This window comes from Haliotis rubra, unplaced genomic scaffold (assembly GCF_003918875.1).
Source record: "Haliotis rubra isolate DU_JTF1 unplaced genomic scaffold, ASM391887v1 Scf791, whole genome shotgun sequence".
Lineage (NCBI taxonomy): Eukaryota > Metazoa > Mollusca > Gastropoda > Lepetellida > Haliotidae > Haliotis > Haliotis rubra.
The window spans coordinates 223,579-232,477 of NW_025767514.1; positions in this window are offsets into that span (position 1 = coordinate 223,579).

Genomic DNA, 8,899 nt, shown 5'->3' on the forward strand with positions numbered 1-8,899 from the left:
CAGTGAATGAAGCATAAACTATCAAAGTTTGATAACACACAGGTGAGTTATTTCTTGAGATCACCTCTTGATTTATTACCCACACTCACCACCCAATCTGTATAAAAAAGCAGCAGGCTGGGAGCCCATTTCATTCCAATGCAAAAAAGCACACAAATAGTAAACAGTCTGTTTAATGGTTTATTTATTTATAAGAATTACAGTATGATTAGGTTAATGCTTTAAACTTCGTCTTGACAAGTAAAACAGTATATCTTCACTGTTTCCTCCATGATACTAACAGTGAGTGATTGGTCATTGGCATGAGCAACAATCCAAGGTGGCAGATAACAATTAAAGAGGTAGTCAGAATCAGCAAAAAATTCAGACAAACATCAATCACCAATAGCAATTTCTGAATCCATAATCATCGAATGTAAAACCCCAAACTCTCTGAAATGATGAGACACAATCTGTGGTTTAATAATATTTCATGTAGATTAATCCATTTATATTTTGAATCATAGCGAACAGTGCTTGAGAAACCAAAGGACCATACCTACTGAAATACCTGATATTTTTCAGGTAAACAATCATAAACCTCACAAAAGAATACCTGAAATACTGAACATTTCCCTCTTATTATGAAAAGGTCATATAGTTAGATGTTTTGTTTGTTTAACGCAACACTCATCACTATTCCAGCTATATGACTGCCTGACATCAGTTAGAAGAACAGGTGCTTGCACCTGGCATTGAATGCTTGCATCGGGTCTATTCAACATCCCTCTTTGTTCTTGGATGGATTTGTTGGTTGTTAACTGTGAGACATAATACTGTTATATCGCTGCCTGTTAGCTTAATGTGGGAGGAAGGCTTGAAGTGATGCATTTCATAAGACATGAACCACTTCACCATTACGAATTAATCAATCAAGACCAGGACCAAAAGCATATAAGGAAACACATTCGCTATTTGGCTACTGCCATGATGGATGGAATAGTGCCACAAGCAGCTTAAAATAAATTACGTTACCACAGACTTGTTATGAAAATCGAACCGTTTAGTTTTGATTTGTACACGCAGAACTGGAGTTCTATTGATAGTTTAAGCAATTCCCTGTGTCATTAAAATTCCATTTTTAATTTTTCTACATTTTAGATTGTATTTTCAGATTTTTCCAAACAAAAGGCAATGTTACTGCTTGTACATGACCCACCCATGTTTACAGTGCCTGATGGGAATACAGTGAGACTCCAACAGCTGGGTGACTTTGTCCACATTTCAAAACAACATTTCTTTGAATCTATATACTTGTTGTGTGACTGAGTATGGTGTTACGCCGCTTTTAGCAATATTCCAGCAATATCACAGCGGGGGACACCAGAAATGGGCTTCTCACACTGTACCTATGTGTGGATTTGAACCCAGGTCTTTGGCATGATGAGCGAACGCTTTAACCACTAGGTTACCCCACCACCCTTATATGTTTCAGCACTATGAGCATGCATTCGTGCGTGGCGCTATATAAATATCCCTATTACGTATTATATACTTGTTGATCAAGGAACCTGTTAAGTAAGTAACTTCTCTGAAATCAGTGCATCATGATGAGGCCAGGCCAATTTTATTTCTTGTTTTATGGATCTGCCTGTCGTTTTTTTTCACGAATATGAAAAAATTTTTTTTAATTTTCTCCGCTCAAAAAATAAAATCCTTATGTATTCATTGGCCAAAAATGTAAACAAATGTATTTGCCCCATATACACTGCACAAATTGCCAGAAGTAAAATACTTTTAATATTTAGAAGGAATATTACTTTGACTGGAGATGTTATTTTGTTTTTTTTCCTGCCTTTAGTGTTTTTGAGGACAAGAATCTGTAAAACAAGAAATAAAATTGGTCTGGCCTTATGAAGATTTCACTAAAAATCACAGGTCATTCAACGACAAATGACGTAGAGTCTCATCTGGGTTGATAATACTTATAGGTTTGAACAACATTTCAGTTTGGCAGCACTTTTTCCTTTGGTTTCCAGATTTTTGGCCCACAAGGTCATGTCACCATGTCAGAACTTTCCTTTTAATAAAATTCCAGTTTAAAATATATTTTAAATGTATCAAAATGTTGAGCAAGTGAGTGAGTTATAATTAAACATCACAATGGCAGTATTTCTGCAACAGAGTGACAATGAAAATGATTAACAGGTTTGGATAAAATAGAAAAAAGTGGAAGCAGGAGTGAGAGATGTTTTCTGGTTTACACTACAAGTATTTTGAATAGATTTTTTTATACACATAGCGACAAAATTGAGATGGATTATTTTAACATTTTACCAATTTATGGTTGACATAACAAAACAACTTTTCCCTTTTTTCATATATCTTAAACCATTTCAAGTTTTTGACTAAAGAAATTGTCTAGCCTTACATAGTGATGCAAATTATAGACTTTGGTGCAACTCAACGCTATCCAACCAAGGGACATAATCAGGACAAATCAAGGATTCACTGGACAACTAAGGGATGTAACTCTGCAGCAAACTGCAAGGTATTTGACCACTGAGCCATCTTTGCACCCATGACCACAAATGTTGAGCATACAGAAAATATACTAAGCACAGCCTAAGTGCTGCATTATATGGAGAGAATTTCCGGGAAACCTTGCCATACAAAAATGGTATGTTTGATGAAAGCCCATACGATACATGAATACCGACGTGAACAAGAATATATGTTTCATACATGGCAGTACACAAATAAATGCAAAACATACATCAATATTCTCATCAACAATAAACAGGCAATGATGATTTCTAGGGTAGATGACAATGAAATAAGCATATGATTCTGGCTGTCCCTTTCCAGGAAATGCTTGGAACAAATTTGGTGCTTGACACATCAGTTCTCCAATACTTTTTGATGAGCGAGTGAGTATAGTTTTGTGCCACATTTACAATATCCCAGCAATATCATGGCAGGGAACACGAGAAATGGGCCTCACACATTGTACCCATGTGGGAAATCGAAGCCAAGTCTTCGTTGTGATCACAAGGCTAACAACCACCCCTTTCTTTGATGATGCTGATGTAGAGCACGGAGTGGTGTCTCAGTTATTTTTGCTCTATATCCGCACACATACAAAAAGTGGTTGCATGGACAGACCGTAAGCAGACTGAAAGACAGCATTATACAGTCAGGCAGAGATGAGTTGCACAAAACATTCAGCGTTCCAGGGTGCCATTGTACAAAGCAACCTCGGTGCTATGTCAGTCGTAAGTCTATGTTAAGGTATGGGAGTTACGATCACCTTACCGCTAGATTGCTTTGTACAACGGCACCCTAGTGAGTAAATTAGGTGAGACTTAAACATGAAAAGTCTGTGATATAAGTAATTTCATCCACACTTGACAAGGTATTGGGTCTTTCACATCCAAGTGCAGGGGAGATAACTCTCGTCTATATCCCACTGGATACCCCAGCACTTGGATTGAGATGAACATTTAAAAACCACCACCTCACTCTCACCATCACCAACTGTTTAAAAACATTTCCAGTAAGGGGACTGTCAGTGATGATGATGATAACATAAAAAAGCTATACAGTTAGGTACAAGAACACTAAACAGTCATAAATGGATTTATGCTGACAATTTTCATATAAACATTCATATCAACATATCAAAATCATTGTAAAAAAAGACAGTAACATGTTTATGAGACAAATGTTCACAAAATCATCAACTAGTTTGGTTGCCATGACAACTGTTGCCATGGCAACCACTCAAACCATAATCATGCGATACATACTGACATAAAATGTAGCTTCACACACACAGCAAACACATACACTGTACAAAGTGACAAGTGAGACATGGATTTATATTTGGAAGGAGACTTGATCCAGTGCTTCAGCTGATCCATATAAAACAATGGTGATGCCAATCTTTTTCAAGAAATGGAAACTAAAAATTATAAATTTGTTGTCAAAGCAAGAAAGCATAACAACAAAACTGTTGAAGAAACAGGATTGTGCATAATATGTTGTCTTCAATACAGTTTCAGTTAAGGATAACTTCAAACTCATAACACTGAGTGATGAGGAGAATGAATGTATTCAACACTCATTTGAACAGGTTTTAGCTTCATCATTTAGAGATTATTTATTTATGTACTGAATCACAGAACACCTTCCAGCAAAGGGACACAACTCTGTTCCAACCAACAAGGCATGGTCTCCAACTGTATGGAGTCATGCTTTTCTTCTTCTGTGCCACAAGTGTCCATTACCATACCAACACATTACTGGATATACATAATACCCATCATGTGCATCTTTCAAACTTTATCACATAGTAATTGTAGCTAATACTGAAATGCCTCATATTTTGTACATGCCATCAATAAACTATTCTTTGGTGAACTCAAAATAATGGATTGCTCATAAAAAAACATTCATTCTTTGACTTCTTCAGGCCACTTTGAAAACCAATCTCTATACAAATGGAAAATGAATGCTTGTTCCAGAACAAAAAGATTAGGACAAGTTTGAACAACGCACTGGAAAGTACCCAGTCCAAGGAATCTTCCTGAACACAAACCTCAGTACAGCAGTCACTCATACCCAATCTCAGTTTGATTAGAATTCTTCAATAACAAGAAAATGCACAAACCAACATTTGTTCTATTTGTTTAGGACAGACCAATTCTATTTCGGTTTTAAGGATCTGCCGGTCGTATTTTTTCAATAATAAGAAAATAAATTCATTTTCCCCGCTCAAAAAATAAAATCCTAATGTTTATATTGGCCAAAAATGTAAACTTACAAGAAATTACCATATTTTAACGTCTTTTGGTATGACGCGGTTGGGGATCGAACCCGCGACCTTCCGCTCTCCAGGCGGACGCTCTAACCACTACACCACGAGGGCGGTCCATAAATTGCCAGTAGTAAAATACTCTTAGTATTTCAAAGGAATATTACTTTGGTGATTTTTATTTTTATTATTTTTTCCTCCTGCCTTTAGGTTCTCTGAGGGCAAAAATCCATAAAACAAGAAATAACATTGGTCTGGCCTTAATATTAATATTATTTATATTCATTTTCAGTTACATTTCTAATAAAGTAACTAACAATATTGATATTGTCGCAAACTGATGTTTGCCATAAAAGTTATAAAGGTCTCTTAATGATGTTAAGGAAACATAAGTCCTCGTGAAACAGGTAAATTGTTCTGTTTGGACAGTTGTACATAGACTTTTTGAAAATAACATGACATCATGAAAATGGTAAATCACAAAACATACAAAAATGGTTTCCTTAAGATGAGTAACCAGTTCATGAATTTTCAAACCATGACATCATTGTCCCATGCCATGTGAGATGTAATACTCAACGTATCTAAATAAAGCACACATGGTTATATCTGACTAATATATCAAGGGCTTATTTTCAATCAAATACACATTCACAAATATGTACAAAAGCATAACAAAATGGCGCATCTTGCCATTATCACCATTAAAAATGCAAAATCACATACTTTGGTTTATGAAAGCTGATGAAGGCAAACAAGCAATAACAAGCATTTAGAAAGTATCAGAAACTAATTCAGCTCACAAACATACAAATTTACACATGTGAACTGACTCGTAATAATCCATTTTAAGAAAGATAATACTGCATATCCAAACATCAGTTTGATAGAATGAACATAATGAATTCTGATTAGAACCATATCATATATACTTTTCATGAAAGGACATGACTTTCATTTGTCTTTGTAATTGGAGCATTCAGTAATGTGGGATCATCCTCCTTTATACAGGGAATTGGCTGAAGAACTAACACCTTGGTCCCTTCAGGGAGTAGTGCTATACTATGTTAATGTTTGTTGGTTTGTTGTTTAACGCCACACTCAGCAATATTCCAGCTATATGGCAGCGGTCTGTAAATAATCGAGTCTAGACCAGACAATCCTGTGATAAACAGCATGAGTATCGATCTATGCAAACAAGTCAGCGAGTCTGACCACCCGATCCCATTACTCGCCTCTTATGACAAGTATGGGTTACTGGAGATCAATTCTAAACTGGTAAGGGAGTGCAAATAAGAGAACGGTGCTTGAAATATAGTATACATCTATGCAGCCCTTGGCACTTTTTATTTTTAAAGAGAAATTTTTCAGGACACCAAGATTGGGTTTAAAACTGACCAGTTGGTGATATTTCAGGACACCAAGATTGGGTTTAAACACTGTACCAGTGATATTGGGATTCCAGGACACATTTCAGGACACCAAGATTGGGTTTAAACACTGTACCAGTTGGTGATATTGGGATTCCAGGACACATTTCAGGACACCAAGATTGGGTTTAAACACTGTACCAGTTGGTGATATTGGGATTCCAGGACACATTTCAGGACACCAAGATTGGGTTTAAACACTGTACCAGTTGGTGATATTGGGATTGAACACTGTACCAGTTGGGACACATTTTCAGGACACCAAGATTGGGTTTAAACACTGTACCAGTTGGTGATATTGGGATTCCAGGACACATTTCAGGACACCAAGATTGGGTTTAAACACTGTACCAGTTGGTGATATTGGGATTCCAGGACACATTTCAGGACACCAAGATTGGGTTTAAACACTGTACCAGTTGGTGATATTGGGATTCCAGGACACATTTCAGGACACCAAGATTGGGTTTGAACATTACCAAATGGTGATATTGGGATTCCAGGACACATTTCAGGACACCAAGATTGGGTTTGAACACTGTACCAGTTGGTGATATTGGGATTCCTCTGTGGTCTGAAATGAGACCATTTTGCTCCCAAACACTGCTTCCCCATACTACATTGAATGACATAACAGAGATCAGAGTATTTAATGATTCTGATTCAAGAAGTTGCAAATAACCGCTCACTTCAGTTTAAAAAAACAACACAAAACATGCCTCTCCAACAGGGGGCAAGGTCACTGTATGAGGTTATCTCCCCTTGATCACTCACTCATCTCTTCAGCTCGGCCTTCAGGTCAAGTGTAGTTGTATCAGGTTTACAAGTAATACATCACACCTATTATGGCACATATCTCCACTTTCATGAAGATTTCTGAACAATGATCTCTCAACTAGAAACTGATTGAGTTTTGATGACCAAATTGAATTTCTTTTAGCTGGATAAGATTTGCTACTATACTGAACATCATTGAAAACGCACCACTTATAAAAGTTCAGGGCCCTTATTCTCGAAACGTTCGTAGCCCTACGAACTTCTTAAGCCCATTCTTAACACGTTGGCTACGATCAAAGTTAAGAATTCTTAGGGCTACGAACGTTTCGAGAATAAGGACCCTGATTATTAAAAGCATGTGTAAGGAATTGATAGTTTTTGAGTGAATAATAACAGATGGACGACTGACAAAAACAACAACACAGAAAAGACGCTCATTCAGAAAGGATCAAACACCCGTGGGGTCAAACCGAAAAGTCAATATCGCGTGTGACCGCCATTTGCATTGACACATGCAGTTCAACGTCTCCTCATTGAGTCAATAAGCGTTCTTGAGGATGGCATTCCACTTCTGCAGTAGTGCAGCCTCAAGTTCCCGGATGTTTCGCATCTTTGACCAATTTCGTCCCACAAGTGCTCCATGGGGGATACATCTGGCGACTGTGCTGGCCCATGAATAACCTGGATGTGTTGCTGGGCCAGATACTGCATTGTCCTGTTGAAAAGTATGGACATCTTCGTGGTGATTGAAGACAGATACGATGTGATTCTGAAGAATCTGCTCACGGTAATAAAGGGCGTTAACTCTCCCTTGACAGACATGAAGGCAGTCCTGTGATCGTAATTTATTTCACCCCAGACCATGACACTCCCACCACCCAAAGGTCTGTCTGAACCACACACTCATCAGCATAACGTTCACCACGTGTACCCCAAACACGTAATAGGCCGTCAGCATTATGTAGATGAAGACGTGACTCGTCAGTGACTAACACACCATGCCATTGTTGTAACCTTAACTGAAAATGCCTGCTAGGCCATTGTATATGCTCATTACGGTGTCTGTCAGTCAGAAATGGTCCAACATAAGGACGTCGAGCATGGAGCCCTGTAGCGTGTAGACGGCGTCGCATGGAGTCAGCGCTGATGACCCCCACGTCAACCTTGAACTAGTGCAGCAGTCCTGGCAGTTGGCAGTGTTCAATCACTGATATGGACAAGGTCAATATGGTGATCCTGATGGAGCTTCGTAACACACTGTTGCCAAGGTCATTGAAGGTCACGGGTGCTGCCTGTCTACTGATATCGTCTATGAAGCCTAACGATGGTGGAGTGGCCAAGTCCAAGTTGTGGAGCAATATCCCTGCTGCTGGTGCTAACCTGAATGATGCCTAGTGCACGTTCTCTTTCGTGAGATGTTAACCTCGGCATCTCTGTCCTCATTTCACAATCGTTAGTGAAGCAATGAGAATCGGTTCTCATACACCTGCTTTTAATGTCACAGTCAGTATGATTTCAGCATGAAATTCGCGCTTTTCATGGCGTGGCTGCATGTTGATGCATTTTGGAATTAAGAGTCATACTGTGGACAGGAATTTGTTTCTAAAGCATTTTTTCAACTGGACATGCCCTTCGACTTCATGTTAGTTATATTCATTGATCATTGCCATGCTGAAATCCATCTTGATGAAAATATGGACAATTTTAGACTGGTGCATTTTCAATGATGTTCAGTACATAAGATGCTTTCCTTTGCTAAAAGTAAAATGCTTAAGAAGCTGCAAACAAATATAGGGCAAGAACATGTTCACATGGATTGTTTTAAACAATCTGGCCACTGTATCCAGCCTAGTTCAGCACACATGAAGACACTGACATATTCAGTGTTAATAAGTTC